Source organism: Ambystoma mexicanum, chromosome 7q (assembly GCF_040938575.1).
Source record: "Ambystoma mexicanum isolate Mex_15411 chromosome 7q, UKY_AmexF1_1, whole genome shotgun sequence".
Taxonomy (NCBI): Eukaryota; Metazoa; Chordata; class Amphibia; order Caudata; family Ambystomatidae; genus Ambystoma; species Ambystoma mexicanum.
In genome coordinates this window covers 654,037,269-654,054,087 of record NC_090941.1, presented here as the reverse complement: position 1 = coordinate 654,054,087, position 16,819 = coordinate 654,037,269, and the positions used below count along the sequence as shown (strand labels likewise).

At 45.4% G+C, this 16,819-nt stretch overlaps 1 protein-coding gene across 1 annotated transcript in view; it reads left to right on the top strand.

Annotated features, from left to right (window-relative positions):
• The window catches only part of MTUS2 (microtubule associated scaffold protein 2), a 1,571,269-nt gene that overhangs the window by 685,983 nt on the left and 868,467 nt on the right, over positions 1-16,819 (top strand). The window lies entirely within an intron of this gene.

Here is a 16,819-nt window from a genome sequence, read left to right as displayed (position 1 = left end):
AATCAAAGTCCCAGAACCAATGGAACTGATGGGCCCACTGGGAAACAGACCTGCAGGATTCAGAAACCTGCACGCAGAAAAATTGGGTCTATGGAGTCCGATTATGTGGGTGTCTTTCTGCAGTGGGAATACAGAGAAGGCTAAAACAAAAATGTAATCCGAGTGCTCATTGCAAAATAACATCACATTGCAGGCTGAGAAATGAATGCAACAATTTTCTCACTGAAACTGTCACCCATCAAAACGGGTGCACTGTGACAAATCAGATCTATTTTCAGCAGAACAACGAACCACGAGTAATTAAGTGTCTTTTGTTAATGACTGAAAGAAACAGCCCTGTACTTTCAGTGCAAAAGCAAATATGTGAGTTCCTTTCAGCCAAGGACAAATGGTGGGCCTCTGGGTAAACTTCACAAAGTACTCCCCCTGCTGAAAGCCTGGTTTGTGCATCAGAACGGTTTATAACTGCAATACAATGTGACCTGCCTGAAAGGTGTTGAAAGGATGGGCACTCAGCAGGACAATTGGCCCTAGCTGGTTCATGGCCGGAATGTAGGGGGAAGATGTGAAAACGGGCTACAATCAAGGTAAGCTGAAACTTTGAATTATGGTCCCCTTCAGATAAGAGGACAAGTCTCATGACCTCACAGGGCCAGCCCAGTTCATTATCTGCAATGGGAGATCTCTGTGTAGCAAATGCATCCCGCATTTACCATTTGCAGCCACCTACTTCAAACAACCAACTTCAAGCAAAGTGACTAATAGAAACTCTGGTCAATGGCTTGGAGGAAGGCAAAGCTCCTAGTTGCATTTAACATAAAGATTTACAATTCATTTAAAAGGACTATTATAACTTAGACCTTTTTCCCCAGCAACCAAAAGTCGTGCTGCATTGATTTGTGTCATTTTTTTAGATAATTTCCCGGCAATTGTGTTGAAATAGAAATCATCCACCTGCGATTTAGGCAACTGTAATGACCAGCTAAAATGGGTTTCTGGCTGATCTGAAAATGTCCCGAATTTAAGAATTGGGGAATGGTGGGGAGTAAATTGCGTGTTCATAATTGTTATGATTTGTGTAAAAGGTGGAAAATTGCAACATGATACGGAAATGGATGTCGTTTTATTACATTCCACATGAGTAGCTGAAGCGGAATATATGTATATTATGGCAGTTACTGGTAAAATTAAGACGTCTGCTATATAACTAAGTTTCTCCCATAAGCAGACATAGAACCAAAAGGGATTTCAAATGGAAGTTACCATAGGTCTGTTCCAGACTCTTAAACCAATCCTTGGAAAGGGGCTGGATTTGGAAGGAGAGAGAAGACTAACAGTCCAATCCTGTGTGCGAGAACTCTGGCAGGGAGCTGCCTAATGTTGGAAACATGATGGTGGCATGACTATATAAAGTGAATGCAATATGAGGAAGGAAGAGAGCTGCTGAAATGTACCATCGGACAGCCACAAGGAAACACCAAAAGAGATGGCTGAGATTGCATCTGGAGGAGCTGTCTATTGCTGGGGAGGCCTAAAAAGCTGACTGGGCCCTATGGTGAAAGGTGGGGGACCATCCTTGAGAGTGGAATGACCAGACCCCTGCCCGTTCCCCAAAATGGTCCTGAAATGTAGCTGGCTTTCCTGGACTTTAAACAGAGGCGTTCAATGTGAGTAGAATTGAGCCAATTCAAACCAAAGGTGGTGGAATCTGCTTGCCTTGAAACCTTTCCCTTTAAAGGGTGGGTAACGGTTTAGCTCCTTAGCCTATTTAACTAAACATATTAATTTAATGAATTCCCTTTGGCAGAACACCACAGGGTAAATTATGCTTCCCCAACACAGGCCTCTGAATGGAGGGAGGGAGGGGGGGGGGGTTGGGGTCAGAAATCCAAAATTCTCACAACATCCCAAATTTTCTCTCAAGCTTCCCCAACACAGGGGATTTGAAATACAACATTCTTCAATCGTCCCAATGTTTGCTGTCCAGCTTCCCCACACAGGCCTTTAAGTGGAGGGGCGTCTGAAATCCAAAATTCTTCAATCATCCCAACTTTTCTGTCCAACTTCCCCTACAAACACAAAAGTAGGGAAGGGGCTGAAAGACCCACTGCTAAATCACCCTGTGTTTATTTTGAGCAAAGGTGTGGGTGAAATAGTAATTGCTGTAAGAATTTGTCCAAATCTGTAAACCAAACTGCTAGCATTATAAGCACGCAGGAAAATCAAAATTGCGCAGCACTTCATCTGTAAATTGATTGTGTTGACTAACCAGCTCTAATTATTTCTTGAAGTGAAATCCATAGAAAGCAAAGTATTGTTATTTGTGTTTTTCCCAACCATTGGTGTGATTTATTTCTGCAATAAGAAGTTAATTGTGAGCCACAAAGAAAGTGGTGTGCGTAGTTTTGTGCGATTTTCTGTTACCTATCATCCAAATAAATACAAATATATTCCTGTCCATATTTCCCCCATATCTCCTCCTGCCCCCCCCACCCCGCCTCCCAGGCCATTATTGGCTTGTTTGCTCCTTTTAACTGACCGCCCCAGGGCAGCCCTCTGCCCTGCAGCCCCTGTGGCTAGGGGTACCAAGGCAAAGGGTGACTCCTACAAAAGGCGGCTCCATATCATATCTGCAGGTGTCAGCAGGGGAAGCCAGCAGCCTGCTGTCAACCAGCAGTGACTTGTAAGGTAGGGGTGGTCTGGGTGAGGAGTAGAGCAATTACTCTACCCTAGAAGCCCGGCCACATAGCAAACTTACCAACACTGTGACAATATTGTAATTACTATCCTCTGCCTCCCTCTCTCCCACTATACAGGACTCCCACACTTAGCCTGTTCCCAAATCTAGTTGTGTATTACCTTGTAATCAAACTGCATTGTGAAGGGTAGGCATCTCTCCCACTATACATGACTCTCAAATCTAGTTGTGATCTAAAAATCTAATTGTGTATTATTTTGCACTCAACCTGCATTGTGAAAGGTAGGACTTGCTCCCACTATACAGGACTCTCAAATCTATTTGTGATCTAAAAATCAAGTTGTGTGTTATTTTGTACTCAACCTGCATTGTGAAAGGTAGGCCTATCTCCTACTATAAAGGACCATCAAATCTAGTTGTGCATTACCTTGTACTGAAACTGCATTATGAAGGGTAGACCTCTCTCCCACTATACAGGACCCTCAAACCTAGTTGTGTTCTCAAATCGCGTTGTGTTTATCTTGTACTCAAATGGCATTGTGAAAGGTAGGCCTCTCTCCCACTATCCAGAACCCTCAAATCTAGTGGTGTTCTCAAATCTGGTTGCGTTTTATCTTGTACTAAAATGGCATTGTGAAAGGTATGCCTCTCCCACTTTACCGGACCCTCAAATCTAGTTGTGTATTGCCTTGTGTTCAAACTGCATTTTGAAACGTAGGCCTCTCTCCGACTATAGAAGACCCTCAAATCTAGTTGTGTATTACCTTGTACTCGAGCTGCATTGTGAAAGGTAGGCCTCTCTCCCACTATACAGGACCCTCAAATCTAGTTGTGTATTAACTTGTATTCAAACTGCATTGTGAAAGATACTTCTCTCTCCCACTATACAGGACCCTCAAATCTAGTTGTGTTCTCAAATCTAGTTGTGTATTATATTGTACTCAAACTGCATTGTGAAACATAGGCCAATCTCTCCCACTATACGGAACACTCAGAACTAGCTGTATTCCATCTTGTACTAAAAACTAGTTGTATTCCATCTTCTACCCAAACTGCATTTGAAACTTAGGCCTCAACCGTGCAACGCAGTGAACTAGGTGCCATGTCACTCACAGGACACAACAGAGCAGCACGCTAGCGCACCACTAGGCCCAATGAGTCCCATTGCAGCCACTACCTACCTCCTCCATCACACAGCCCATCCCCCTTCCACAGCGCACCTCCAAAGCGCATCCCTCCCCCCTCATTTCCACGCCCTCACCACACATACCCCCCTCAACCTGTCTCACTCTCCCACACCCATAGACCAGCTCGGCGCAAATAAGAGCAGCAAGATGAAGAGACGGACCAGAGAACATCGTCCCACGGAACACACCAGAGAATGCAGAAGGACACTTAACATGCCCTTTGAATTCCAACCGCGCCAGCAACCAACCCCCATGACCTCACGCTCAGACTTTCCCCAATCAACTAAACATCACCCCTAACTCTCTTTTCCCCAGCCTTCCCGCAGCAAGAGAAGCTCTAGCCAATACCCATATCACCAGAGAACCGTCCACTCTCTCCCACACATCCATGACCACTCATAAAGCAAGGACAGGGCGAGACTAAAGGCACCTATTGCCCCCCCTAACATTGCCCTTCCTCCGACACAGTTTGCAACCACTGCCAGTGCAGTACAGGAGCGAAACCTCACCACCCTCACCCAACCCAGTCCTTGCTCTCTTTCCCTCCGCTCCTTGTCCCCTTCTATTGCTCCCTCATCTCCACATTCCACCTCCCACCTTGTTACCATCCCCACACTGCCAGTCCCCTCATCAGACCCCGCTGTCCCCCCAACTCTATGCACCCTCTACCCACAAAGGCATCCCACCAAATATCTTGCGCCCTCATCAATGCCAGGTCATTTTCCAAAAATAAACTCCACATCTATGACCTCATCATGGAAGAAAACCCAGACGTCCTACTCATTACTAAGACCTGGTTCTCCGATTACTACAAACCTCTCGCGCACGAGACCTTCCCAACTGCTTACATTCTCACCGTCCGGAACAGATCTCGAAGGGGAGGGGGGCTTGCAATACTACACAAAGACCAATTCAAGCTAATAACCAACAACACCTCCACCAGCACCACAGTCTATGGGTCCCTCCTGGTAAAACTCCAACTCGCACCCTCCACCTCACTCCTACTCATCTACAGACTCCTCGGCTAGAACAAAAACTTTGCAAACACATTTGGCGAAGCACTGGCTGCCAAGCTCATCCTACACCAACCCTCCCCATCCTAGGAGACTTCAACATATGGTTTGACTCCCCATCAAACTTTATGACCAAGTCACTCTCAGACGGTCTAGAACCACTCAACCTAAAACACCACACCTCCACTCCCACCCACACAAGAGGCCACACCCTCACCGCAATATTCAGCACCACAAATATATCTACCCAGCCCCCGTTCCCCCTGCATGGACCGATCACTCAACACTGTGTTTCACCATACCACTAAACACTGTGGTCAGCGGCTAAGACCCCACAAGACCACCACCGCCCCCCTCTACTTTCCCATTATGGAACAAAGTGGTAATCACCCCAGAACTTGAATTCTCACTCCGCAACTTCCTCGACTCACTCTTCCTCGTGGAAGATCTCGAGCAATAGATTCCTTCAACCTCTGGCTTACAAATGCCCTCATGCCACTCACCCCATCAAAACGCACCTCGAAGAGATTTGGACCAATGCTGAGATGGTTCACCCCCAATCTCAAACCACTAAAAATTCTCAAGCACCGTCTGGAACGGGCCAGGAGATCCAACCCATCAGCCCAGAACAAAACTGCCCTAGCAAGTGCAACCAGAATTTACAGATCGGAAATCAGAATAAGCAAGAAATCATTCAATGGGAACCGAATCCAAAATGCTCCTAACCCTAGTAAGGAACTACATTAAATTATAGCAGAATTCAAATCCCCTTCATGCACGCGCCTGTCCACTCCAAGCTCCCAAGCCCTATGTGACACCCTCTTGCTCCAATTCTCCAATGCAGCCATCGAAAGACATACCACCATCATCACTAAACTAAAACTCTTCCCTCCACCTCCCACTCGCCCACAGTCTCCGCCCAAAACCCCCCTCAATCACAATTTTCTTTTGACTCATTCTCTCTCATCACACACCAAGAATTCCTCTCACTTATAGCAGTCAGCCATCCCGTCAGGCTCCCTTGAAGACCTGTGCCCACCCTCAATGCTAAAAGAAAACCTAACCTCCAACTCAGCAGTTAAGTTCACATGCTCAATCCTTAAAGGCAAGTTCCGGGACTTTTTTTTTATTGTCCCTACGGTTCGGCCATGTGTTTTTAAGCATAAATCGGTAGATCGTAGAAAACTTTCCTATGGACCTTACCCGACTTTTCGTCCATTAACGCACTCGAAATCAGCCGCCATTTTGTGATAATCCTATCATTTCCCCCCATCGACCTGGCTCACCTGCGTTTGCGGCACTAAATCATATCCCCCGCCCCTGAAACAGACTTTATCAAAACATTCATATTCCCCGCCTCTATCCGTGACGTGACTGTGCTGCGTAGGCAAACGCGCCCAGGCGTCTTCTAAGCGACTCCTCACAGAACCCGGAAACCAACACAGATCAGCTCACAACACAGCGCGCCACAATTCGGAATATGAAACTGTACTTTTAAATCAAACCGCAAGATTGTAAATTTGGTAAAGTACATTTATTTGACATCAAATATTTAGAGAATATTCAGCGATTTGCATTTTTCTTTGCTCTCGATCCAAAATAGTTCGTCTTGAGGCAAGCGATGTTCGTGTGCAGTACACAGGGTGTTGGTTTACGATAAAATAAGCTCTTCGGTCGCACTGATAATCGCATGGCTGTTCCAACAACAAGGCACTAGGCCACCACAACGGTATGTATGTTGCATCTAGCCATTAGTACCGCGTAAGGGCATACTTGTACTTGGGGATCGTCCCATAAAATGGTCAGGGTGGTAACGTTGTTCACGCGGAGAAGCAACTGGCGGTTGTAAAAGCCATCCGCCGGTGTCTGGTACTCGTGACACATACAATAATGAAGGATGTACCTGTTTTAAAAACATAAAAAATGAAATTAGTCTCACCATCAGATCTTTATTAAAATTATTCATTTTATATATTAGGTCGGGAAATTATTTCATAGCTAGGACAGTGCAACTGGGTATTATACGTCATTTCCAGTAACCCACCCCCTCTCCTCCGCCTTTTTCAGAGCCGCCTGAGCGCCAGTGGACCACTTCGTCACTGATATGATATAATATGGCATTTGCAACGCGCCTATACACAAGTGTTTCAAGGCGTGGCGAGGCAGGGGGGGGGGGACAAGGAGAAGACAGACAACGATCCTACTAGGCCAGGTGTCATTCAGATCGCGCAAGTGCAGGGGTAGGGGGAAGGTAAAAGTGCAAGGGGAAGGGGAGGGGGGAAGTGGAGTACAAGGTAAGTAGCATAAAATAATAAATACATAGGGCCAGCTGGTGGCGAGTGCAAGGTAAGTGCAGAACAAGTGCTGGGAAGGGGGGGCTGTAGGATACTGAGACAGTCCCCCAGTGCAGGGGTTGACAGGGAGGCAGTGCAGGTGGAGAGTGGAAGGGCCCAGGACAGAGGTCGCAGACAGTGGACCAGTTGTAGCAGGGGAGAGGGAGAGAGAAAGCAGAAGCAAAGAGGAAGGTTTTGAGGTGCTTCCGTAAAAGGAGATGGTTCTCCTCAAGATAGTGCGCGGTACAAAACAATATGCCACATAGAACGAACAAGTACAACTTAACCCGTCTTTAAAGCTACTGTATAGTAATTAAATTGCGGTATAAACTCATCTAAAGAGTTACTTACATTATATTTGCATTTTCCATTGTGTCTGTGCTTAGGGCAGCCCCGAAATACCACTCCTTCTATGCCGACGTTATTTCTTCTAATGAACGAACATTAAATGGCTTTCGTTTCTGAAATTACATTCATTATCGTTTACGCTATTGCACCACACCCCCAAAAAGAAGTCTTTCGGGATGGTCCCGGCCTGTCAAGGTCAAATAACAATAGAACCTTATACTGAGTCGTGGGCCATTCCGGCACCCGAGCAAAAAATCAAAGCAGCTGACCTTCACTTTGAACGAGCACACATTCCTAGTTAGCTACATTCAGTGTAAGGCCATCTCACAGGACTTGAAATTTACACTCCATCTTTGCATTTTGTCTGCGTGCATTTGCAGCCCCAGAGAACCATAAATACGGAGACATTCTATATTTTTTGAAAAATGATTTATATTACTGTTTGGTTTAATTTAATGCGCAAATGAACAAGGTTGGATAGACACATTGCATGTACACTGAGCAATCACTTTTATTTACACAATACATAGCTACACATATTCAATGGGCCTGCGACATGAGGAGATTCCAGAGCAAAGTCACAGGTGACACCCGGGTGGTTCGCACAACTGCACGGTGAAGGGAGGGGCAACGGTGGAGAGACACATTGCATGTACACTGAGCAATCACTTTTATTTACACATTACATAGATACACATATTCAATGGGCCTGCAACATGAGGAGACTCGAGAGAACAGACAATCAAATTACAATCATTTAAACCGTGATGTGTATTTCTCAATAAGCTCTGCTTTAGGTGGACATGGAACAGAGGCAATGTTGGGTGGCAATGCAGTTGTCCCCTGCACAGGTTCGTTCACAACTCCATGTATGTGCCTATCTAGGACATCAACAATAAGTCTCTCAATAAACTCATATTGCATATCCTGAAACACTGGTTTGATCACCCATTGTTTACTTCTTTTAGTGAAGGCCTTATTGTAGCGAAGCGTCCCTAAAGTTCCGGTCGTCCTACTTTGTTGACGGCCAACATTATGGTTATGTGCCAAGACCGCTAGAAGAGTCAGATTTATCATGCCCTCCATGCCAAAATGCAATCGTTTTGGCCTGTACTTTAGGCACATATTGTGGAACACCTCCAAATCTCCTGTGTGGCAGAATTCCGTGAGTCCCCTCAAATCTCTTGTTATAGTTTTATCAAATACAATCTTTTCAATGGCTTTGTGAGTGGGTGATGAAGGAATCAACCACTTCTTCTTCCGTGCCTCCTCTGTGGACAAATGGCCATGTTCACAATTGTGGAAATGTTGGTTTGTGGTCCAGCGTTGAACGTTGCTACAGTGTAGCATTACTGACCGCCATTTTTCCAGTAGAATTTCCAACGACCCTCCACATGTTTTTGAGCTCCACCAAAGATGGTTGCTGATTGACTTGGACCACTGTGAAATACCTTGCATATCTTTTTTTTTTACCTGCAGCCGACATTTTTTTATTGATTGTTTTTGCAAGATGCCATACGTCAAATTGGTGATTTATATTTTTGTACTCTTCTCTCATTGTCTTGGCAATTGAAACGTGTCTGTCCGTGGCTATCAGGTCGATCACCATTCCCCGCGATTGTAGTTCTTGAAATGATGCTACAAAGCCAACTTTCTCCATGGCCACTGAGGATGTACTTTGTGACACCTGCACGACCACCGAACTCACAATTTTCTTACTTTCCATGTCCTGAAAGTGGTAGGTGCAGTACTTGGCTGAAAATCCTGGGCTGTCGCACTGTCCATCACCGGCTAGCCTGAACCGTTTGCCCGCGAATGTACTATCAATAGACATTTTTTCCATTCTCCAAGCTTCGCTAATGGCTGGAAATAGATAATCGATTTGGTATTTGTAGAACTGAGTTTTCGCAATGAAATGGATTCCCACAAACTGAAAGAAATACTCTAACTTTTTAAAACTTGAACCACTAAAAAGTGCGGCCGCTGCACAAAGTAGATTGCCTGCTGGCAGTTGCCCCAGCATGGGTTGTGCAGACCATGAGAAAGGATGATATTTTGTACAGGTGGCATGTATTTTAAGGTTAGTGCCTCGAATTGCACGAGTCACATTAATCAATGGCTCCCCACATTCTTCCCCACCAACCGAATGCCCACATTTCATCCTAATAATAATATCAATCAAACAACTATCGAATACAATGAATTTGGCCTCTTTCCTTATACTGTCACTCTGCATCCCAGCTGGTTCGGCCTGTAACGTTGAGGACATGTCACTCACATGAAAGGTAGAATCTCTGATATCGTCTTCCGCTATGTTCAGTGATATTGATGGTGTTTCATTGTCGTCCACTTCATTCTCTTCCATTGCCACATCTGTTCCTTCTCCGGCGATGGGTGAATAAAACAATTTCTTCAACTTTCTCGCGGTCTTAGTTTTTGCGGGTGTGGATTCTGTGAATTGATCTCCGACTGCATCCGAATTACCAGGAGGACATTCACTATCAATGGCTGGTGGTGGTATAGCTCCGTTGTCAATCACTTCATATTCTTCCCATTGGCACGATGCATCTCCAGTCTCAAGTCCCTGCCAAAAGGTTTGACAAGCAACATCTCTCGTTCGCTTCACTGTCTGTGTAGATCTAGTTCGTACACCCACTCGCAACTAGAGGACAGATTGGAAAAGGGATGTTCAGTTTAAACACAACTTACAGTATTGAACTATTAAAAGTGAAAAACAACATAATATAGTGACCAGGACACAAACCTTCTTTTGCTTTCTTTTCTTTGAAACTTTCTTGCCTCGAACTTCAACATCAGGACGCTGTTGCTCCGACTCGTGTGTGCATGTCTCCACTTCCTCTTGCGCTGCAACGACTATATTTTCATGATAAGCACATCCATCACGCACTGACGCTCCATCGACTCCCTGAAACATAGAATTTTCATTAGTATGTATAATAATATTGAAAACACAAAATGTACTTGGGGACCAATACCCACGTACATCTCAATAGAAAAACACGAATGAACGCATTGTGTAGAACATTCAAACGACAATTATTCACGCATTGTTGATCTAGTTAGATGGAACTGTCAAGATCCATACCTCGGGCTCCGCATAGACTTCCATTGATGATATTATTGAAGATGACGCTTCAGCAACTCCCTGAAACACAGTAATTGCATTAGTATGGTTTTCTCTTTTGTTAAAAAGAACATAAACTTTGTGCAGGCGTCAACGGCTCATCTAAATAGACCTGCACAAATGATCAGTTGTCTAATATAAGTAATGGATATCTAAATATGATTCGATTTGCTCGATCGTTGGAAGTGTCACCACCCAGAGATCTGCATCAACTACTAGGGGTGATGTTCTTGTAGAACATTGCGCCGACCCGTAACTGCATGCTCCCCCTTCTTCTTGGACTAATGCTCCATCGACTCCCTGAAACATAGGACTTTTATTAGTAATGAACACAATATTGAAAAAAGAAGACACATAGGAGGGCGACGACAGAAGGACATATCAATGGCTAAAAACGAAAGAAACATTGTGTGTAACAATCACGCTACAAGAATGCAAGATCTGATGATCTCCATCGATGGAACTGTCCGGAAACGTACCTCGAGCATCTGAGTGACATCAACGGTTGTCGTCAATGCGTTGGACTCCTCAGCATCTCCCTGAAAGACAGTACTTGCATTATTTTGGATAACAATAATTATAACTGAAAACAAAGACTAGAGGACGAGTACTAGGGTGTACCACTGGGTAAAATAATTACACGATAAATGAAAACTATTGATTTACATGCCTAAAACAAGTCAGTGGCAGAATAGCTAAGTAAGATTACCCGATAGGCGCTTGAAGTGGCTGATGACTGCAATAACGACACGGATGGAGAATCTTCCGCCTTCATATTGAGTGGATACATAAATGGGGAAATTATTGTTAGCTAATGCTACACACTACCGCAAGGCCGAGAGCTAAATCCGTAAACTTGACTCACCAGTGGAGGGATGTGGACGAATAGAGTGGGAATAGCGATTGAGAGCAATTTTCGCTTCGCTCGCGGTGTGTTCTTCTTTATTAGCAATGATGTGGAGTACATGTCTGAGCTAAAGTGCCTGCTGCAGATGCGGTATCGATCACCCCTCTTGTCCGCAAAGACTTCTAGGACTCTTCTTTCAAGCTCAGACGGTGGATATCCGCAATATCGGACTCATTCTCTTATCTGATCTATTGTCTTAGGGAAAACATGCATTATAGTACCTTCAGATTTTTTATGAGTCTTCGAAGGGCAATCGCCAATGGAACAGGCAGGCATTGTGGAAAGTTCTGAAAAGTAAAGATCAACAATTCTCTATGAATACCAATGTGTTAAAAAATTAAATGACACATAAAAGGTTCAATGCAAGGTTCGTTTTGGTTCTTGGAACTATACACGTTATTCACATGCGGATAAGTATTTGAATAACTTTAAAAAAATAGAAAAATAATTTGAATAAACTCAGAACATGTGACTAGTTCCTTGCATGTACTGTCTTGAACGAAAAGAAAACATGGATGCAATTTGATGACTACTAGCAAATAGATATAAATTAAAAAATTGGACGCAAAATGATTATGGTACATGGCCTTACCTTGACGAACAAACAGTTAGATGCAGGGATCAGAGTAGTTTCTTGTCGTAGAACAGGGAGCAGTTCACAGGTTGCAAACTGACGAGTTTGCTCGAAGTGGTCACGGAAGTTCACAGAGAAGAAGAGCAGATAACCAGCACCTTCACGGGTTGACTAGCAAAGCGCAAAGAAGTTCTCATTAGAAATATGAAGTGGTTTATAAAGAATTCGAAACAGGGGTGTGTTTGTGAATGAATGACGTGAATATGTCGTGGCATTATGCGGTTTGCAGGGGGGCGTCCAGCGTGAGGGGGGATGCTTGGCAGGAGACACGGGGTCTGGAGGTAGACATGGGAACAACAACCCATGCTCTATAGACCACTTTGAAGTGTACATGGTCTTTGGCACCTCTTGGCCTTTATCGCTCCCTGACAGCTCCACTTGCCAGCGCAAGTACCCCGGTGCGAACTGCCTTTGATAGGGCGGGGGGGTGGATTGGGGCGGTGGTCGTGCAGACAAGACACAGGAAGACTCGTGAATGGAGACACACTTATGTGGATTGCAGGGGGGCGTCCAGCGTGAGCGGGGATGCTTGGCAGGAGACACGGGGTCTGGAGGTAGACATGGGAACAACAACCCATGCTCTATAGACCACTTTGAAGTGTACATGGTCTTTGGCACCTCTTGGCCTTTATCGCTCCCTGACAGCTCCACTTGCCAGCGTAAGTACCCCGGTGCGAACTGCCTTTGATAGGGCGGGGGGTGGATTGGGGCGGTGGTCGTGCAGACAAGACTCGTTTGCCGCAGGGCCTCACCAAGGAGAGGCCATCTAACTGCATGTAAGAGGCAGGCTGCAGGATCTAGTACATGGAAGGCAGGGGGGTGAGTTTATAAATACCTCACCCTCCCAGGAGAATATATGGGTGCAGTTCACCCTGGAGACCCTGGATGCCTAGGCAGTTAGTCAGCAGCAGGCTGGCCTGTGGTGGCAAGGCGGCACGGGCCAGAGGGGGTCATCTCTGTACCCGGTGCCCAAAAGGATGATTTATTATGATCAACCATATTGATTATTTACCTATAACCATGTTTTGTATCAATAAAATCCAACGGCCTTTTATTGCCAACGCTTGAACAAAGTGGTGTGGTAAGTATTTTTGGGGGAGGAGGCAAGGCCGGGAGGCTTGATGCCAACCCGCAAAATAACATATGTATGTCTGCTGCATATGGGTTCAACGGTTATGTGGATTGAAGGTGGGCGGCCAGCGTGAGGGAGGATGCTGGCCGGAGACATGTGGCGTGACAAGACAAGGCACAGGAAGACTATTCAATGGAGACACACTAGATTCATTTAAAAAATCAAAACAACCATTGTTAAAATATATGTTGGGTTTTATTTTAGATCTTAATTTCAATTGAACATAAATAATAAACATTACACATTATAAAGTTCCGGTTGCAGCACATCGAGGGAAAATCCGCGGTATTGTCCACTGTCGCTGGGGAAATGTTGTCTAATGGCAAGTACCGCACAGGCAGGTATTACTCTCCGAACGCGGTGTCCGAGCCTCCCGTGAAGCCACCAAGTGAAGCAACGATAGGCCACCAGTTGTACCACCTGTGAAAAAGAAAGATGCAAACTGTATTAAAATGACAAAACTTTCTTATCAATGTCGATTCAGGTAAAAAATGTCATTCTGCTTTGAAAAAAATTCTATCTAGAAAATGCACAATATGGAACCAATTTACATGCGTTCGAATGATATGTAGATGTAATTTTATATGTGGGAGACGACCATGAAATAGTAGTGGCATCACTGACATCACAACCAGAGTATACTTACTCGTTACTCGGATTACGCGGACGAACAGTGCCGCGAAGTTCGTGCATAAGCACCATTATCATCCTCAACACGGTCCGTGAGAGGCAGGCTTCCCTGAACTCTGGCAGCTCGGTGATGCATTGCGGACTTGGCTCGCCTTCCGAAATGTAGGCCAAGCACCCGGAATTTTCACGGCAGCAGCAGTTCTCCTCCTGAGTTGGCATTAGCTCGCACCGATTGCACGTGCACCAGGTGGAGACGCCGTCCATGCGACATGGTCCAGGCTCTTCATCCGTTGACTGGTCCTCCCAACTGCCGTCCGAATCCCCATCGTTTTCGCGTGCTTGCCTTTCCAGTAGTTCTTCCTCGGTGTACTCGGGCTCGTACATATACGGCATTATTGTAGCCATTGTGTGGTAAAGAAAGTAAAATAATTTACAGAGATGGTACAGGTGTTCACAAGGCCTAGAAGCGGCGAAGGTAGCTGACCAGAGCACAGAAACGAGTCACAGAATACTCAAAGTAACACAGAGAGAGTAATGGAATCGAAAATCTGCTGCTGTGTGTTGTGAAGCGGTGTGTTTATACTTATTGAGGAAAGAGGCGTCCTGCCATTTCCATGGCGACACTTCATTAGCTGAGGCGCAGCGATTGTTGACACAAAACGTGCTTTGGCGTTGGGAAATGGGCGGTACGCGTCTGCTGATGTCAGGCTCAGGGGCGGCGGATTTGATTTAGTGCCGCAAACGCAGGTGAGCCAGGTCGATGGGGGGAAATGATAGGATTATCACAAAATGGCGGCTGATTTCGAGTGCGTTAATGGACGAAAAGTCGGGTAAAGTCCATAGGAAAGTTTTCTACGATCTACCGATTTATGCTTAAAAACACATGGCCAAACCGTAGGAACAATAAAAAAAAAGTCCCGGAACTATCCTTTAATCACTCACTCACATCAGGATCCTTCCCGAAAGCCCTAAAAACATCCTACATCAAACACATTGTCAAAAAACAACTCTTGACCCACTCCTCCCCCAAAACTACCGTCCTATCTCCAATACACATTTCATCACCAAACTCATTGACCTCGTGGCTTACAAACAGCTTGCCCAATTTGCCGAAGCCAACAACCTCCTAGCCCAGCGCAATCAGGCTTCAGACCACTAAGGGGAACAGAATCTTCCCTAATATCTATCTGTGACGACCTAAAAAGAACAGCCGACGCAGACGGCTGTGCGGTTCTCATCCTGCTAGACCTCTCCACAGCCTTTGATACCATCGATCACTCGATTCTACTAGTCAGACTACAAACACTAGGAATCAAAAGTACAGCCCTTTCGTGGGTCTCATCCTTTATCGCTAATCGGTCGCAAATCATGCATCTCGACCAGTTCACATCCATATCACTTGTGTATAGATGCGTTATAAATGCCATATCATATCACGACCAGTATATAAATGTGTCCCCTTATTTTCAACTTCTACATACAACCCATTCCCACAACATCTGCTCGTACAACCTTAGCTGCTACAACTATGCAGATGATACCCAGATCATCCTCAAAATCCCAAATTCCGAAGGCTCTGGTAGCCCGGACCTGTCATCGTGCCTCTCTGACATTGACCACTAAATGACAACCACCACCTCATCCTCAACCCTGGGAAAATGGAAATCCTAGTCGGTGGGAAAACATTGCTCCACCTCCAACCATTCCCATGGCCCAAACCACTAGGACAAACACTGGCACCGTCTAATGTGGTAATAAACCTTGGATGCGAGTTGGACTCAGATTTAACCCTCACCCAACACACCACCAGACTATCCCAAACCTGCTTCTTCCACCTACGGATTCTCAGGTGGATTTTCCCCTACCTCACCTATCCCCATCGTTTCTCGGCCATCAACTCCATCATCCTGTCCCACCTAGACTAAGCAAACTGCCTCTACCTAGGAGCCCCAGCATCCCAACTAAGGAAACTCCAACGAATCCAAAATGTGGCAGCACACCTTCTCATTAATCTGCCTTCCAGAGAACATATCAGTCCCCTCTGAGAGTCCTCCACTGACTCCCTATTGCTCAAAGCACTACTTTCAAAGCCATTTGTATCACCCACCGCGCAGTCATTAACACCGTCCCGGAATTCCTCCATGACAAAATTGTCCCCTAGTGACCTTCCAGGAACCTCAGATCTCGCACAGCATTTCGCTTAGTGATCCCACCCCACAGCTCCACAAGGCTTGGCGGTTCCTCCTTCTCCGTCCAAGCGGCAATCATCTGGAATTCCCTTCCCCTACACATTCGCAACACCGAAAACCACCTGAAATTCCGGAAGGCCCTTAAAACCTGGCTTTTCCCAATACTCTCCTAATAAATTGCACCCTAGACTACACCACCAATTAACTCCCCTTTATCAATCATAACACAGGAGCCGCAGCTATCGCAGCGGTTTCACCTGACACACCACACCACCAATTGCTCATCAACACTGCAAGCTGACAAGTACTCCAAGTAAGCCAGCATCTTTCGCTGTGGCACACCCACAACATTCTCACTGCGCCCCGCGCCCACCAGTACACATGAGAGACCACGAACAATTAAATAATTAGCTCAGGCTAGCACACACCCATCACTAGGGAATTACAGCGTATGTTAATCTCACTCAGGGAATACTCAATACTAGCAATCTTCCACTACAAATGTACTCCCAAATTGTAGGTATTGTGGAATCAGAAAAATACAATATTAAGGCTTTTACACCATGCAAAAGGAAAATACACCGACACGGGCTTGTAAAGATT